Source organism: Bombina bombina, chromosome 6, assembly GCF_027579735.1.
Source record: "Bombina bombina isolate aBomBom1 chromosome 6, aBomBom1.pri, whole genome shotgun sequence".
Lineage (NCBI taxonomy): Eukaryota > Metazoa > Chordata > Amphibia > Anura > Bombinatoridae > Bombina > Bombina bombina.
This window is the reverse complement of record NC_069504.1, coordinates 657,285,696-657,305,890: the sequence shown is the minus strand read 5'-3', so window position 1 is coordinate 657,305,890 and position 20,195 is coordinate 657,285,696.

Genomic DNA, 20,195 nt, shown 5'->3' with positions numbered 1-20,195 from the left:
TAAGATAATCAATATAGTGTAGTATGCTCAAAGTAGATCTAGATGTAGAAATAAAGCTTACCAGATGCTTGGCTCAACGCGTTTCGGCCTCTCACAGGCCTTTTTCAAGACTACTACACTATATTGATTATCTTTCACAGATAAATCCAGCTAGAGCAGAACATCCACTAAAATCTCTGGATTTCCACCTGTGGTGCAGCACTAACCCTGCAGCACCCAGCTGTACTAATCTCCGCAACACCCAACTGAACCTTGAGAATAATTTTTTCATTCACTAACTTTCATTTTTACATTTTTTGTTTTTTTAATCCTTTGTTGAAGGATTTATCTTTTCCCCCCACTATTTTGCACTATTTTTTGAGCTTTCAGTCACATCCCCTTTTTTCTCCTACACCGTCACTAATGAGGGATCATCTATAACATAACTATATTGGACTCTACCTAAGTATATGCTTGGAAATTCTACATCATATTTTCACTGAACCTGGGATTACAAATTACACTCAAATGATAGGAACAATTATTGACTTCTCATTCTCACTATACCACGGCCAAGACCCCACTGGGCGCTCTAGTGCCCCATTTGTGTACCAATGTGGTGTAGTACTGCTTTTAGTGGTACTTTTTCCATATATATATATATATATATATATACTATATATATATAATATATATATATATCATATATATATATATATTTATATTATATATACACACTGTATATATATATATATATAGCTTTTATTCGCATATTATTATGAAGATTGTCTACTGTCACATTATACCAGTCTTTTTGTATGTTGATAAACATGGATCCATGTTAATGTACTATTTGAATATTCCACATAGGTACCTTTGCATATTGCAATATTATTTACTGTTTTAAACTTTTTGTTTTAATTATTGTTTTAACTGGTCAACATTTATTGTCATTTAATAAATACGCGTGTACCTACCTATTCACATCCTAGCCCACTTCTAGTTGAGGCACTCAGGCTACATCCATATATTCTTAGAGTTCCTTATTGACAGCTAGAGGTCAAGACAGCCGGAGCATATAGGGATTACACAGGTGCTAGGTATATATTCCATCAATCCTTGCTTCTGTAGAGTATCCAGCTGATAATAAGTCCAGCAGTACATGGCTCTGTGAGTACCTGTGCCCCTGCGCTTGATAACGCTGGGTGTCTGAGACTGAGTCAGTAAAAGGAAATCTCCAGATTCCACTGTTGAGTGAAGACGCTGGGTGAGATCCGTTATTCACGGTATCCAGAAATGTCCCGAACAATTCTCTGTGTGGTTTAAACAATTCTCAAGGACTTGGATATATATATATATCTCCAACAGCTAATAACAGTGCACCTTACCCAGGCATGCTTTTTTAACAAGGAATTACAAAAGAACAAAGCAAATGTAATAATTAAAGGCATTTCGAAATTGTTTAAAAATTCATGCTCTTTCTAAAGCACAAGACTTTAATTTTGGTATAATATTTAGCATGTGGCAAACTACCTAATAAGTTAAGGGGAGCTATAGCTGCAGCATCTCAATGCACTATGATCAAGGCTGCTTGTGACAGTTCAAGTCTACTAAAGATCTTAGCTCTGAGAACACTGATCTTCAGACCATATTAGCCTCTATACACTTTAACATGGTGCCTAAAGCACACTGCATGTATTAATGCTCAGGTGGCCTATATTAATATTTTAGGGAAATTGATTTGTTGAATTTTACGTCCTTCTACTAATACAAAAACGAATGCAGAGGGGGGCGGAGTTAGCCGCCATTCAGGTCAGACGTGTGAGAGTGGAGCTCTGTGCATTAGCTCTGCTTTATTAACATATTGAGATACTTATTGAGCTTCCACCAACTCTAAATCGACATCCATACTCTACTAAGACGTGCCCCAACTATTTTGCTAAGTTTGGGAAACTTTTCTCGCCTTTTGAGGAGTCTTGGAGCTGAGAGACTATAAGTGCTGCAGGACGTCTCCCTACCAAGATCGCTGGCTGACACCTAAGGACTCGTAACACACTGCCTTCCCACAAAGGGGGTAAGGAGCCGTAACTACCGGAGAAGCAGCTAGTGGGGCCTATCGTGAGACGGACAGACAGCTGAGGTTAGCCGAAACTTGGAGGTCCGCCAGCCCTCCTGCATGAAAAATTTACTTGGCGCGAACGGCGGCCATCTTTGAGGTGAAGCGAAGCAGCGCCACCGTTGTAGCTACAGACCCACTGAGGATACTTGTGGAGGACCCCTCCTAGCGAGACTCACTTAGGCTAAGCCTGTACACCAGGACCCCAACCAGGTCTGTACCTCTTACCCTGTGGCGTTACCTGTTTGGACTTGACCCTTCAGCGCCGCCTCCCTTATTCTGCTGCTGACTACACTGAAGATACGGACATCCGGAGGGTCGGGGCTCCGCTCCGGAGCCGTTCCTACCACCCCTGGCACTAAAGAAAGAGGCCTTACTTACTGCGGGGGCTCCGGTCTCCTTGTGACCCCTTAGGACTTCCACCTCCCGGACGCTCGCGGTAAACAGCCGCTCCCAGAAACTTACCTCATTGCTGCAGGGGCCTGCTATCCTCGGTGAGTCTCTCACCCTCCAGACTGGGGTTGCGCCTGTCAGCCGGAGGGCGCCCCCGGCACCAAGCAACACACCTGCACAATACTGGTTGAGGACTGCTTCTCGGCCGCCATCTTGACTGCGGCCTACCATTAGGACCGGTGCTGTGGGGAAGAGCTGTCCCATTGAGCAGATCAGACAGAGCCTCAGAAGGTAAAAAGCTATTTCTCTTTTTTAAAAAAAAAAAAATATTGGCCACACAGCTGCTACACACCCAGTGGGGCATATAATTTAAATCATTACCTGGCATTTCAAGCTTACACAGTGAGCCATAAACACTAATTTTGAGCTCAGCGCTCATCTGATTTTGCCACCCTTAGACCTACCCAACCGCTGATACCTTGCCAGGGTAGCCACTTATTGCCATCGTCTCTGTGGGCCAGTACATACCTATCACTACAAACCAATATCTTGTATGAAGTTATCTTACATATTGTCCCTAATCAAGCTGCAACTGTGACTCTACAGGTCTCTCCCCTCCCTTTCCCCGCCGGCCCCAGTTTGCCTGCGGATCATACCCCTATACCTTCACCCACATCGTCCTGAGGGGACAAGCCCCCAGGGGAGAGACCAGACCAGAATACACGTTCCAGTGAAATCCATTTCAGCTCTTAGGCCTCAGGGCCCAGCTCTCAGCCGGCTTAGCCTCAATATATATGTGATACCAGGACCTGTATAAAAAATGTGCTAACCTCCTGCACTGATGTCCTGGCCCCAGTCGGCCTTGCAGCAGATTTCTTTATAGTGCAAAACAGTATTTCCCTTTCTCCACTATTTGCCTTCCATATCTCATGTCACTACAATTGCAAAAGTACAAGATGCCGCAATCCTTTAAAAGAAAACAAAACTCTCACAAAACCCCAAAGAGAACAGTGGCAGACCACTTCAGCCAACACACATCCAGGCAACAATCAGGCTCGAAGAGGATGCCTCAGACACAAGCAGTCTTAATGATGCTCGCATCAGAACAACTCTATCCCAGGCCACAGGCCGTTTACAGCACCAAGATGCTGACACTGATAACAACTTAATGGACTCTATTAGGTCGCTCCTGGCCTCGCACCACGATTCCCTCTCCAAGAAGTTTGATAAGGGACATGCTGATCTGAAAAGAGACATCGCCCTTATAGGGGAAAGAACTGACGCGTTGGAACGCAAACAGGAAGATCTCAGGGTAGATCACGGCAATCTCTTAGATTACTCACAGAGTCTGGCAGAGCAGATCACTGACCTCGAGCTTAAACTTGCAGATCTTGAGGACAGGACTCGCCGCAACAATATCAGGGTGAAAGGTATCCCAGAATCTGTCCCCCCACAGGAACTTGAAAAATTCCTCCACGACTTTTTTGTTGCAGTCCTTGGTCAGGAGAACGAGAAGAGATGCTACTTGATAGAGCCCATAGAGCCCTGAGGCCGAGGACGGCTGAGGGCGATAAACCAAGAGATGTTGTCGCCCGCCTGCATTATTACACGTTTTGAGAGAAACTTCTGAGGGCCCTGGCGGGGGACAAATCACTCCCAGAGCAGTATGCTGACATTCAGGTATTCCAGGATCTCTCTCCCCACACTCTCCAGATCAGAAGACACTACCAACCCTACACTAAAATCTTGAGAGACAAGGGCATTAAATACAGATGGGGTTTCCCTGTTAAGCTCTACATCAATAAAGATGGACAGCAATATGCAGGATCCTCGCCTCAACAGGCAAGGGAATTGCTCCAAAGATGGGGCTTACTGCCACAAGATCCTCCGATACCACCCCAAGCAGTTGTACCTGGTAGAGGCCTGAGAGCATCAGCCCCTGAGTGGGGCTCCCTTCCACAGAGACCCAGCAGTGATCAGAGAAATACTTCAATATCTAAGACTAGAGACGCTCCCTCGTGAGATACTCCATCCTGGTCACTGCTCTGATGTGCATATGACTGTCTCCCCAATTGGGGACTTACAATTGAGAGGACTCCTCTACTTCTACAGAGACTGACTCGTGTGTACCGAGGGTACACGAAGATTGGTGAGACTGCTAAGACATAATGGATGTCCTCTCTCTTTACATTGTTGTTACATTGTTGTTCTTTGGTTGTCTCTCCTCCTCGTCTTCCCTCCTCCCCCTTCTCGTTTCTCCTTCTCCTTCTTTACTATACCACTCTTCTCCTCTTCCTCCTTTTTCCTCCCCTCTCTTAACCTACCCCCTTGTGCTTGTAATTATTCGTAAATTGTACTTAACTATTTTGTTCAGGTCAGTCAAGTTGTGTGTTCCCTGGGACTTACTATGTTTTAGCACCCTACTCAGAAGATCATCGCTTACTGAGGCACATGCCCTAACCACATTGAAGTGATATCCCTCGGCAGTAGAGCGCATTAACAACAGCTCTACACTCCCACTCTAGTCTGCCCACCCTCTCTAGATTAGTTAATGCAGTGCAAGGGAGCTAACCCCCACCTCATTTTTACCCCAATGCTTTGATGCGCACCGTACAGAGGTGCGCTTGCCCTAGTCTTTTGTTTAGTGGAATAACTAACCCGTAACATGTACAGTACATAACCTTGCACCCCCGCCCTGGGTAACATACCCCCTGGAATTAAAAAAGAATACACCTGTTTGAAGACCCCTGCCCCTCTAAACCATATTTGCTGAGGTAGCTGTCTTTCTTCTTAAAAGGAAAGGCAGGAGTTGAATCAGGGGAACATTCATATGGTATTCACCATCCGTTTAATAGCAGCCTAAGTCCCAGGACCTATTTAATCCCTAAATTGGCCCTTCTGGTTTGATGGTCATCATTATGTGATGTTATTTGTACCTAGGTTGTTAATGTTTACCCTGTTCTTGTTTTTACTGTTAGTTATGTATGTACCCTCAAGTTATATCAGAAGTACAAAAAACCATTATCTGCTTAGAGTCCTCAACCTGACGACCATTAGGTCCCCACGTTGATGCTGTTACAACTGATATATATATATCTCTCAGGGGTTAGATGGCTATCGTCAGGAGTCGCACATTTCCCAATTCCCATCTATGACCAATATCTCTAAGGTTAAGTACATTATTTTATAGATATTCATAAGCATCCCCAGTATATGCCCCATCGACTGTGTAGATCTCATGCATTTATAATAACAGTCCCCCCCATAGGTACCTGATCCCCCAGGAATTAGATTAGCTCCCAAATTGGGGATCGTCAGACTCACATGTGCAACTAGCCCTACAGTACAAGATTGACACCCCTCCCAAGCTAAGCCCATGCGTACTGACGATGGCCATCTTCTATCGACTGTTTACATAGATGTTGTTTATTGTTGCCTTTCCTCTTCTGCACTAAGCTCTTTATTCTACCTCCTATGTACATAATAGTAGAATACTTGGGGGCCTGAGACACCCCTCTCCTACACGGGTACCCCGTATGCACTCAACCTCTCCTGAGGAGACGCTATAGATGGAGAACCTTACATACAGCCTAACGCACGAGTCTTCCGTTCCACTCTCTCCTCAAACTTCATTTTTACAGAACTGAGATTAGACTTCCCGCACCTCAATTTCTTTCTTAGCCTTATACCAGAGATAGTGATATGCACTTATTACAGTAACATAATACAAGACCCTCGCTTACAGCGAGAAAATTGCAATAGTGACTGGGGGCGTGGGCGGGGGGGGAGGGGAGCTTTTCTCTGGCTCCCTCTCTCCCTCTCTCTCGCTCTCCCTATTCTTGCACGTTTTAAACTGACCGACTGGGGCTTGGCTATCTTTGCCGGCCTCTCTCCCCCCCCCCATACCTATAGTTGTGCTCTCCAACTGTTAGTTGCGAGATCACTCATTGTGATAGTGTTTATATACACATCAATATCCGCTAGTAGCGTTTGAGCATCAAGACGTCCTGTTCGTGGCCTGGAGTGCCCCAACCCCTGGTCCCCTCCTTTTTCCTACCCACATCCCCTTGTCCCCACTTATTTGCGCTACCCGCATTAAACCCTTCCCCCGTACCCGCAATTGAGGTCCTCATTGACTACGCAGGTGGCGCCCGCCCATACAATGGCTCCCGTTTTGGCTGCCACCCTGAACGCCCAGGGGCCTTCAACTCGCCTACCAAAAGGAGTCTTCTGTTTAATTACCTATCTGCCCACAGAATACATTTAATGTTTTTGCAGGAGACTCACTGGGAAAGGGGCTCTAGGCAGCCCAGGAGTTCCCCTTTATATCCGGTCTGTGAAATTGCCTCCTATACGGAAAAAAAGAGAGGAGTTGCCATATTGATCCACCGGGATGTTACTTGTACGATTGACCACATAGAACGAGACCCCGAGGGTAGGTTCCTTATCCTGGTCTGTGTCCTGAATGGAGCCCTTTACACGCTGGCATCCATTTTACGTCCCGAATACGGGACAGATCCCCTTTCTCCGAAAATTCCTACACAAGCTAGACTCAATCAAGAGAGGACATCTCTTGATGGGGGGCGATCTGAACCTGGTCTGGAACCCGGTACTAGACAAGAAAAAGAAACACACAGCCACCCAACAGACCGTAACCTAATTTCTCTGTCAATGGCCTTCCGACGGCTCATGTATCAATTTGGACTGTTTGATGTATGGAGATGCCTAGCTCCGACTGAACTAGACTACACACACCATTCGGTGCCCCCATAATTCATATTCTCGGTGGATTATCTGCTTTGTGACTCATGGACACTTGACAACTTTGCCGTATCAAAGATCAGGCCCTGTCCGTGGTCGGATCATGATATGGTCAGTGCCCAACTCTTGGCCTTACAGTCCCCTGACTGTAGGCCGTCTTGGAAACTCCCAGACCAGTGTCTCACAGAAACAGAGGTTCCACTCCTAAATGAAATCATTCTAGATTTCTTAACACACAATGACACTGGAGATACGAGTCTTGAAATAGTCTGGGCCACCCTTAAGGCGTACCTGAGAGGCCATTTCATAAAGAAAAAGGCCCAATGGAAGGGGGTCCATAAGATTCCCTTATCTAAACTATATACCGAACTAAGATCCCTGGAGATGGCCAATAAAAAAGCCCCGGACCCCGCTCTTGCCACCCAGGTGGGTGCAATAAGGGCTGAGATCAATAAACGAGAGCTTTTAAGAGTGCAAACCAACCTATTCAAATTAAAACAAATATATTACAGCAAAGGGAACAAAGCCGATAGGCTCTTAGCTCGTAAACTTCGTAACAGGGCGGTCGCCAGTAGGATCCCGGCCATCAATTCAGCTCGGGGCATGGTCTGCTCTCCTAAGGAGATTGGCCAGGCCTTCTCAGACTATTACGCTGCTCTTTACGACCTAGACAGCGGTGCCAATGACCCACCGGTGAGCGGTGGGGAGTTGGGGCAATTTCTAACCAAGTTGCGACTACCACAGCTAAGTGAGGAGTCTGTTGCAGACCTTGATAAACCATTTACCTTAGAGGAGGTGAAGGCTGCCGTCCTGTCCCTTAAACCTCATAAGGCTCCTGGTCCGGACGGCTTCTCCACCCTCTTCTACAGAACCTTTGTGTCTCTTCTCTCTCCTCTTCTGCTCCGACTGTTCAATGATGTGGCTAAAAGAGGAAAGATGTTAGGGGAATTCCTGGAGGCTACTATTATGACCATCCCTAAAGAAGGGGAAGGACCTCAGGGAATGCGGGAGCTATAGACCTATTTCCCTCATCAACGTGGACATTAAGATATACTCTAAAGTCCTCGCGACGAGACTAGGGAAACACCTCCCCCTCTATAATCCACCTAGACCAAGTCGGATTTGTCCAAGTCAGACAGGGCTCTGACAATACCCGTAGACTGCTGAACATCTTCGCTGAATCGCATGACATGGGCTTGCCCCTTCTCACCCTGTCATTAGATGCCGAAAAGGCCTTCGACAGGGTGAGATGGGAATATATGTTTGAGACTCTGAGAACGTTTGGGGTCCCGCTCTCGTTCTGTGGGGCCGTAGCGGCCCTCTATACCCTCCCACGGCTGTGGTCAAGGGGTTGGGCTTTTGCTCCCCTAAAATACACATACGAAATGGGACGAGGGCAGTGATGCCCCCTGTCGCCACTCCTTTTTGCGATGGTCATGGAGCCATTGGCGGAAGCCATCAGACAGGACACCCAAATTCAAGGTCTGTTGCTGCATGATTCAGTTCAAAAGGTGGCGCTATTCGCGGATGATCTTACACTTTTCATCCACAGAGCCGACCTTATCGCTCCCACCCGCTGATGGCACTATTGAAAGATTCGGTATGCTCTCTAACTACAAAATAAATGTAACCAAGACGGAGGCGTTCCCGATTCATCTGGACCACCTAGAACAGAGAACATTGCGACAGCAATACTCTTTCAAATGGTCCACCAAAGGTATCCGGCACCTAGGTGTCTTCTTATCTTACGATAAGGAGACGGTTCTTCATGAGAACTACCACACTTTGTTGAAGACAGTAGACAAGCACCTGAGAGCAAAGAAATATGACGAACTCTCTGGATGGTAGAATTGCGGCCCTGAAAATGATGCTACCTTCCAAGCTAACATACATTATGCGATGTATTCCCCTCCCAGTCCCAGATAGACTACTGAAAAACTTTCAGACCCTATTTAACAGATACGTCTGGAACAACAAGAAACCCAGAGTAGCGGCCTCAATCTTACAGTCCCCCCTAGATCAGGGAGGGCTGGGATTACCAAGTGTGAAGATGTACTATGAGGCGGCTATGATCTCTCATGTCTCTGCTTGGGGACGAGACCTCCCCCCCACGAGATGGAGGGACCTGGAACAGGCTTCATTACCCGCCTATATAGATCTGGCTGATTTGTTGTGGTTTCCCCCGCATCTCGCCACCGCTCACACCCATCTCTAACTCAATTGTTAGAGGATGCCAAATGCTATGTATAAATTGCGACACCACACTCAGATCGCCCCCCATCCTTCTCCCTATCCAACCTGTACTCCCCATACTTCAGACCCTTCCCAATATGAGACTGAACTTATGGCGGCAGGCCGGAATTTTGACAGTAGGCGATTTTTATGTAGCAGATCGGCTTCTAACGCAAGAAGAGATGGTGGCAAACTTTGAGGTCCCGCGGAAACTGACATTTGAACTTCTAAGACTAAGATCTCTACTGAAAGCCTGGGGATTCCTGAGTGATGCCCCACGGCCTCTTACAGCTTGGGAAGCGCGATGGAAAACGGGCCTTCAGACCTATAAACCCCTCACGGCACACTATCGTTGCCTACTGGTTCCCCCCGTAATTCCTAAGACGAGACATATGCTCTCCTGGGAGGCAGAGCTGCAAAAGGTATACTCACCTAAGAAATGGACATTGGCTATTACTACAACCAAGGCCGCCTTACATTGCTCCACGATGTACGAACTCTACTTTAAAATGCTCACTAGGTGGCATCTGGTCCCGACCAGATTGCAAACCCTCTACCCTAATCACCCTCCAACCTGTTGGAGGAACTGTGGTGGCATTGGCACCCCACTGCACACCTGGTGGACTTGTCCTAACCTAAAGTCACTCTGGGATAAGACCAGTAAGATCTGTGGTTTGATGGGTCTCCCAGAGATAAAAGACTCTGGAATGGCTCTCCTACACCTGGGTTTGGAGAAAATGCCTCCGCACCAGAGAACCCTTCTTATTTACATACTCACCTCAGTTAAAATGACAATTGCCAGGAACTGGAAAAAAGTGCACCCCCCAAAGTGGCAGAGTGTCTTGGAATACCTGAATTATGTCAAGTCCATGGAAGACTATGTCTACAGAGTCCGGCGCAAGTCGGAAACTTTCTGTCTTGTTTGGGAACCCTGGGAAGCCTACCTGCAGAGGTCTCAGAACTAAATCCTAGGACTTCCTGCCCCCTTAGTACCACAGGCCTTTGATTCGGGTACGGGATGATCTGTCCACCCTCCTCCCCCCTCCCTCCCCCCCCCCTCCCCCCCCCACTCAATGAGCCCCCCCCTCCCCTCCTCCCCCCTCCCCTTACATACTACCCTCTCCCCCCTCATAGGGGGTACTTTCGCCCACGATACTACAAAGATGATTGAAGCTTGATTCACTTCTTTGGAGCGGTGGCCCCCGTCGGCCCTAGCTTCCGCTCCATTGCTTATACAGGCAATACCCGCATGATAACTAGCTACTAGCGTAATTCCGCTTTTAAAGAAAGCAGAACAAAAGGCGAGAAAAACGCCAAAATCTTACTCTACCATCTGACCACGATTCACCCAATCTGTGAACACTGCTACTCACTCCTCATTTCACCTTCCACTCAGTTATAGTTTGATCTTTAGGTCTATTAGGAATGGAGATGAACGCCTGGTTTAATTATGCAATATTTATGTCATGTAATGCCATGTGAGATATCTTTTTTGTGATTGCTGTGTTTAACCTCATATCTGTAACGTTTCAAAGAATTGTGCTAACTTATGTTTATAATAAAAATAAAATTTAAAAAAAACAAAAACGAATGCAGTGTTTTAGGAGAAAATATACTGTTTTAGCACTTGAACAACATATGTTTTTGCCAAACTGCTCTTTAACCCTTTATCTGCTTGCATCAGTGTATCCATTCTTTATTGGTATCCAGTGACTTAATGTTGCTCATAATGGGAAGTTCCAGATGCAAACTTTTTCCTTAAGTCTGCAAAGCTTTACTATAAAGCCAGTTACATGATGTGAATTGCAGTTTTCTGCTAGCACTAGAGTTAAAGGGACACTGAACCCAAAAAATTTCTTTCGTGATTCAGATAGAGCAAGAAATTTTAATCAACTTTCTAATTGACTCCTATTATCAAATTGTCTTCTTTCTCTTGGTATGTTTATTTGAAAAGCAAGAATGTAAGTTTAGATGCCGGCCCATTTTTGGTGAACGACCTGGGTTGTCCTTGCTGATTGGACAGCACCAATAAACAATTGCTGTCCATGGTTCTGAACCAAAAATGTGCTAGCTCCTTAGCTTTGATGCCTTTTTCAAAAAAAGATAGCAAGAGAACGAAGAAAAATTGATAATAGGAGTAAATTAGAAAGTTGTTTAAAATTGCATGCTCTATCTGAATAATGAAAGAAGAAAATTTGGGTTTAGTGTCCCTTTAATGCAGTTATAGTGAGCATAGTGCAGCTGACCATCCTGCCATTATGCTCTTTATACAAAGGGTCTCTCCCAGCACACAGAGCGGTCAGTGACACTTTTGTCTGCTTCATAGTAGCTTTCAATTCAGGTGCTGGGAAAAACTGCGCTATAGCTGAAATGACCCATTACCTTTAGCCATCTACACAGGCCTGAAGTACCTCCTGCATCTAGAGCTCACATATTCATCATGGTCTGTCAACGCTCTTTCTCACTCCACTAATCCAACAACATTATCAGTCCTATGCCATAATTCAATATTGTCACAACCTGGACTCCCTCTTCCCACACCCACGCACTTACCCTGTAGTCACTCTGCTCTTCCCTCCTGACCTGCATGCTAGGACAAAGTGACGTTATCAGAATGATCACTTCCCCTCAGCCGCAGCAGTGCAACAGAAGTCGGGACAGTGAAACAGAAGCCGGGGACATTTCCAGGGACATAATTTTTCCGGGGACAGTCTCCTCAATCCGGGGACTGTCCCCGGAAAATTGGGGACGTCTGGTCACCCTACATTAAAGGGACTTGAAGGAGCCAGGATGATGTGTAAAGGCTAGCTCATGTCTCTGGGTCCTGGGGTAAACCATCTCTGCCAGTGTTGTTTAGCATTTGTGTGATGATGTCTATAGTGTCAGTGGGGTTGGGTGGATGGGGGGGGTTTATGTCCTCCCACAAGAATTTGGCTTCTAGAAATAAAGGCAGTTTGTTGCGTTTAAGATACCCATATTACTCCAAACCTATAAGTTCTGCTGTTCTTGCCAACTACATCTCATTTGTTGGTGTTACTAGCGTTTTCCACGCCCTGGCAATCAGTGACCTGGTGCCATTTAGACCAGTCTGAGTCAGGAGAGATCTTAGTTTACAGGATATGTTAGGTGTGTCGTTCAGTAGTGCTATTCTGGGTTCAATTTAAATGAGTTCCCTAACAATCTCCCAAGGTGTACCTCGATTTTTCTCCATAGTGGTTTTATTCTGGGGCAATCCTACCACATATGTAGTAAGCTGCCCGGTTCCCCACAACCTCTCCAACATGTTTGGGAGGAATCAGGGTAAATAGTGTTCAATCTCGTCAGGGTCAGGTACCAATGGGAAAGAATTTTATAATTCAACCCAAGGATCTGGGGGGACGTGGAGGATGGTTTTGTTCTTTGAAATATGCTATGCCATTCTTTTTGATCTATGTTAGTGTGGAGGTCCCTCTCCCATTTAGCTGTGTATGCAGGCATATGGGTTTTTTGATATTCTATTAATAATTGACGGGAGATAGATAAAGGACCCTTAATTGTTATTCCCCTGTCACATAGTTTCTCAAAAGGTGTCAAAAAGTGCAAAAATGATTTCCTATATTGGGATGTCTGTATAAAATGTTGGAGTTGCACATACTTTTGTGTACCTTCCGTCTGCTATGTCTTCTAATCTGTTCCTATCTTTCAGTTTACCCCCCTCTGTGAATCTGCATAATGAGATTGTGTATCCCCATTCCGATATTCTCCTATAACCCTTAACAATGCCCCTCACCATCTCCGTGTTGAGTACTATTGGAAATAGTGGTGACCTGTCTTATGAGATGTGTGGGCAGTGTTTTTTAACACTCTCCCAGTCTTTAAATAGGTGTTTATGTATGTCCAAGTATTCACATTGTTTTGGCCGCAGCTCCGGAGGCACCCAGCATAGCGCCTGCACATAAGGATAATAGACAGCATGTTTTTAAGTGCATTGTGCGTTATTTTAATAATAAAGGTGTAATGATGATTTTTTACCACAAGAGGGCAGCAGAGCCACTAGTAAAGTGGTTGGCGCGAATTGTGAAGGATTTGAAATGTATAAAAAGGTTCATGATATTAAGCACATATGTAAAGCATGAGTAAGGGTTGTCACCCGAAACGTCGCTTGTCATTGTGAAATGTCTGTGTAATAAAAACACTTGAGACAAACTAAGAAGCGCTGTGGACATTCGTTGTGTATTGCACATAAGGATATGGGAGTCAATAGATACCCAGGCTTTGTGTGCACCCGAACCATGCCAATCCCAATATTCTCTGGAGAGTCACAGCGTGATAGTAGTCCTCTATTTTTGGAAGCTCCATGCCTCCAAGTATCATAGGTCTGTAGAGAGTATTTCGGTTTACCCTAGGTTTACATTTGCCCCATATGTAGGAGTTGATTAGGCTTTGTATAAGCATCAGGAACCAGGTAGGAAGGTGTATCAGAAGGGCCTGCAGAATGTAAAGAATCCTGGGGAGAGGTGTCTTTTTTTTTATGGATTGGACCCTGCCCCACCATGAGAGAGGTTTAGTCGCCCATTTGTTAAGGTCGTTAAGTGTCGTGTGTAAAAGTATTTCATTTTTTTTTTTTAAAGAGGATAGAATACTGTGAGGAGATATGGATTCCTAAGTATTTGATTGTCTCACTCTGTAGGCGTAGGGGACACGCCAAGGAAAGGTTGTGAAACTCGGTATCATTGAGGGATATGTTTAGAATTTCAGACTTAGACTTGTTCACCAGAAAAGTGGAGAAGCTGCCGAATCTGTCAATCTCGGACATTATGGCCGGGATAGTGTGCGAAGGGGATGATATAGAGAAGAGTATGTACAAAACACACTGATTAAACAGCGCTAGCTGCCAGGGATGATTCAAAATTTCTATGATGTAAAGCAATAAACACAAATTCAGTGAAGTAGATAATAATAATAAAAATTAATAAAAAAATAATAGATAAATAAAGTGGATTTGCATATATTATTTGAGAGTCACTTATAATGAATGTCTACTTGTCTTTCTTAACAAACATATATGAGCATATACATACAGCACATATAAAAATAGACCAAACAGGCTAACAAAAGAAAATTCAAATACAAAAGGATAAAAGTAATAAAAAACACATGAACTCCTGAAAACAAACAAATATCCTAAAGAAAAAACAAAAGACAAAGACACAAAAAGTGCAAACAAATGCAACTATATAATAATGTTTATACGAGACCTGCTGCTGCAAAATGACCGAAGGTGTCCTGCGTGCCTCCCGGAGTAAAGTAGAATCCCAAATCTCTGAAACATATAAGCGCAAACAGACTCAAGTGTAGGTAGGTACAACAAACACACCACACTTTCTAAATTGTACTTACAAGATTGTAATTTATTCAGGCGGTTTGTTAACACAATATGTGATATCCAAGAAATATCGTTCATACAAGGTAGTTTAAAACATAAGTGTCAGGTTTCACCATTCTACTCCACCTCTCCAGTACGCCCACTCTCTCCTGATTGGATAACTCTCCTTTAAGACACCTGTGCACCACTCAACCTGTGCTTAGTATTGTTTGTTTATAGGATACTAGCTTTGAAGTTTCTCTCACGTTCCCCAGAGGTTTCCAAAGAAGCTTAATTCTCTGTTTTGAGACTACTTTCTACTCTCACCTGACTCATCTAACAGCCGTGTTCAGGAGAATACCTTGCAACTCTAAAAGCCTCTCTCAGTGCGGTAATGTACTCTCAACCACTTCATTGAAGTTCATTCACTTACCGTCTTGTTACAGCACTTCTGCCTTCTCTCCCATAACGCTGCCTGTCAGCACTACACAACTCCGCTGCAGCGTGACGTCACTTCCGGTTTCCCCGGCACCAGCTTTAGATCACTGACAAACAGCTGCGAACAACACCAGCTTCAGATCACTGACAAACAGCTCCGGACCAACTCGCACAAGCCTGCCACTAAGACAACTTTCAGGTACCTTTAACTGCTTTACAGTACCGGACAGTATACATTCTGTTTTCTTGCTTGCTACACTGCCTAAGCTGCTTCTTAATATGAACTGTGCCTGTGTTTAATCCACTTTGTGCGGCTGCTTCCTCCTACTGTGCTTCTATGAACTGTTGCTACTCAGGTTTATATATTTGGCTTGTTTGCTATTATCTTGGAACATCTGTGATAACATCACCTAAAACTCTCCTGCAGATTATTCTGTGAGGTTTGTCATTTCTAACAATCTGAGCATAATCACTTTGACTGAGGAATATCCTTTTCACTCATAGAGGATTTTATCAGTTAAGTGAGACATTCCACATACTTTTAGGTACTGCAGTTGCGTTCCAATCTCCATTCTAAACAGTTTCCTTATAATAAGTCTCTGCAAGTGAGAATACCGGAACCAAAGTGTCCGTCTTTAACAAGTGTCCGTAATAGTGACTCAGATAGAAGAACGCTGTGTTTGGAAGCGTCAATGTAAAAGCCGGTATCGTCACTGGAGCAAAGTACGGATCCTCAAACAGTCCAAAAAGCCTCAACGCGTTTCAACCGCCAACGTGCGGTCTTTCTCAAGAGGTGAAGTTAATGCCTCTTCTCACAGTACAAGCTAATATATAGCCTACAGGCTTATTTCATTGGAGGGGAGAAAATCTTGTTAGATAACTGACCTGTCTGCTATATTTGCTATGTGAAGCGAACTCAGATCCATGTACATGATAAATAAAGGGCACATATTTATACTAGTAATAAAAACAAAATTATGATAAAATACTAAGAACATAATTGATAAGCTATTCTAAGAAGTATAAATTAATAAACCACTAAGAATGTCACTGATAAACTACAATATACTAATAGATTTTCACAGGCGTTTTTTGCCAATTATTTATAAAATGTTGAAAGATAGAGTGAAACAAACAACAAAGAGAGAACAACATTAGTACAAAAAATCTTTTAAAAACACAAATTTTTAATTTTATACTGTTAAAAAACATAATTATATACTGTTAAAAATGTAATTGATAAACTATTCTAAAAAATATATAAATTAATAAACCGCAAAAAATGTCACTAGTAGATTGAAATATACCAATATGTTTTCACAGACGTTTTTTGCCCATTATTAATGAGATGTTAAAAAACCATATTAAACAAACAACAAAGAGAGAACAATGTAAATGCAAAAAATCTTTTTAAAAAATAAAAGAAAAATAACTCATTACCAATGTTTTCAGGGGTTATTTGATGAACATAAGCATATAATATCACATCATTTACAATAAACTAAATTAAAAAATATATAAATATACACCATATGAGTGAGGTATATATTATATATAAATCAATAACTAAAATAGTACAATAATTTGGACTCCAATGTATACAATATATACACTCATGTTACATGCATATATGAGTAAGAATAAAAATAAAAATAAAACAAAATATAAAGATAAATGTAGCTAAGGAGGAGAAAAAAGAGTGATACAGTGGGAAAAATAGAAGATATGCAAAGGGAACAGCCATTGTATCTTATCTACCTTATAACGATTTGCAATATAAAAACTCTACCAATGGAATACATACTAAAACTAATTTAAAAATATTGAAATATTCAAGACATAAAAGTATTCAAAACATTAAAAACATTGAAAATATTAAAAATATTCACAATATCCAAAATATCCAGAACAAGGACATGACATACATAAATAAATTAATTAATTTTATCACACGCGTTGAGGCTTTTTGGACTGTTTGAGGATCCGTACTTTGCTCCAGTGACGATACCGGCTTTTACATTGACGCTTCCAAACACAGCGTTCTTCCATCTAAGTCACTATTACGGACACTTGTTAAAGACGGACACTTTGGTTCCGGTATTCTCACTTGCAGAGACTTATGTTTTAAATTACCTTGTATGAACGATATTTCTTGGACATCACATATTGTGTTAACAAACCACCTGAATAAATTACAATCTTGTAAGTACAATTCAGAAAGTGTGGTGTGTTTGTTGTACCTACCTACACTTGAGTCTATTAGAGAAGAGTATGTCATCCGCATACATTGCGATCTTAAAGTCGGGAAGTATTTTGACACCTTTTATGTCTGTGTTCGCGCGGATGTAAAAGGCAAAAACCTCCATCGTTAGAATGAATAGTATGGGTGACAGGGGGCACCACTGTCGTGTCCCATTTTGGATTGGGAAAGGATCTGAAAAGCATGCTTTTTGCTCTAACTCTTGCACTCGGTTGGGAATATAGACTACATATTCGCGTTATCATATTTCTACCAAATCCGAATGTTTCTAGTGTACATCTTAAGAATTGCCAATTTGTTCTGTCAAACGCTTTTTCGGCGTCGGTTGTCATGAGGACCGCTTTGATATTTTGGGATTTTGCGAATGTTATGAAGGATAGCGCTCTAATCGTGTTGTCTCGAGCTTCTTGGCGTGGGGTAAATCCCTGATATTGTGTATATATTTATCCATTCGCGTGTGTGAGCGTGCTTTGTTCTTAGTGAAATTATGTAAGGAAAGTGAGAAAAAAAATAAAAAAGCAAAACAGAGCCAGGGGCGCCCCTGTTGTGCTGATAGTGCAGAGAGCCCCTGAATTTAAGTGTTTTTTTTTTTTTTTTTTAAATTTATCTTATATTTAGAAAAAAGAAAAAAACAAACATGCCGTGTCTACATGTATTTTAAGACAATACACTAAATATATTCTGTGCTCTTTCTCAGAAAGGTGCTTATTAATGTGCAAGTGTAAATGGGATAGTCACCTTATTGTTTAAACAAAACGACAGTACTTTATTTGTTTGCAGGCCATAGCCTGCTTACCTTGTATTTTATACCACACCTGTGGCTATACCTGAACAGTTATTTTAAGTGCGATAAACTTAAATAGCTATTTGTTTTAGTCAGGGATCTATAACCACAGTTATATATAATTTACTGGATTTCTTCTATATAGCAGAAATAATAGAGCTTAACCTTGCTTAGCATATGTAATGATAGAAGACAAAAACTGTTCCTATATTGTTGAGTACCTACTATATAACCTTATATAACAGTTTCATCTTGGACATTCTATACAATTGAATACATAGTAGGAAGCATCGTGCTTATACAGTATATTATTTGTTTTTTCAGAATTGTCCTCTTGTGATCCCCTTTTTACTGTCTGAGTGAGCCCAATGACACAGTATCCTGGACTCTCCAGCTCTTATGGCAGTAAAAATGTCTATCTTTTCCTCACATCCAACAAGGAGAACCAGGGGGGGGATAAATATAGTATAGCAGGACTTTATGGCTCTCTTTTTACCCCTTACTCATGATCTTCAACTACATTTGGGCCCCAGCACTGTTCATCTCTATGTCTTTTTCCGCCCTGTAGCTTGTAACCCAGTTCTCTGTGCTTTTCAACAATCAGCAAAATGGAAACAGATCCTGCTTTATTCAGCTCTTTCTGTATTATTTATATACAATTCCAGCCCAGAGAACGCGTATGAGAGTGTTTATGTATTTTATAGTTTAAGATTAACACTTATCTTGTGGGTGCTGTTTTACTCCTGGCACCTCTGTTGCACAGCCTGCCCCTGCCTCTGCTGTGATCCTGTAGGCTTGAGCTGCCTTGTCTGCTCCAACTCCTTCTCCTTACGATATCCTTGACAAAGTTGGTGCCCTCTCTCTGGTTTCTACCCAGGGAGGGGGAGGGCGGAGGTCCCGGTCTCCCGGATCCCCCACACTACCCGACTCTACCTGGGGTCTTGGAAACGGGGCTTCTGCGGCGTCTCCTAGTCTGTCACCCACACAGTTTCGGCAAGTACTGGAAGGAGGATGATAGAAAGTGCAGCCTCTGCGACGTGGCCTCTATGGCGTATATCGTACTCCGGTTCTGCAGCCCGCTCAGCTGTCTGTGAGCCACCGTCCGGGTGATGTATCTCACATCTACCAAGGACACTATCGGCTGTTTGGGGCTGGCTGCAGGACGCTACTCCCTAGCTTCGCGCCCTACTCTCCCACGTCATACGTGGCTCTGCCCTTAATCTGGATAGATCGGCGTGGGGTAAATCCCACCTGATCTGTGTGTATGAGTTCATTTAGAAATACGTTGATGCGGTTTGAGAGAATTTTGCCAAATATTTTTATGTCTGAGATTAATAACAAGATTGGCCTGTAGTTCCTGGGTTGTTCTGGTGGTTTGTCAGGTTTTAGGATTACTGAAATGTGTGCAGACAACATTTCTGGAGAGAACTTTGTGGTGTCATCGATGGCCTGGAACAGGGCCAATAGGTGGGGTGCTAAAAGGTGTTTAAATGTCTTGCAATAAGAATTAGTAAACCCGTCCAGGCCAGGGCTTTTGCCTGTGGGGAGATGTGAGGTCACGTTCAAGATTTCTTTCATAGATATTGGCCCTTCTAGCTCCTCTATCTGGGATTTTCTTAAAGTATTTAAGCCCGCCGCTCTGACGTTTTTTTGCATTTCGTCGATGTGTGTCTGGGAGTTATATAGTTAAGTATAAAAATCTCTAAACCCATTTGCTATATCTTTACTGTCATGTGTGTCTGTGCCGTCAGTTTTTTTAAGTTTATATATATACAGTATATGGGTCAAGCTGGATTTTGTTTTTAATGCTCTCGCTAACATGGGTCCCACTCTGTTCCCTTCGTAAAAAAAGTTTTTCCGTAACATAAAGGCTTTCCTCTGTGCTTCT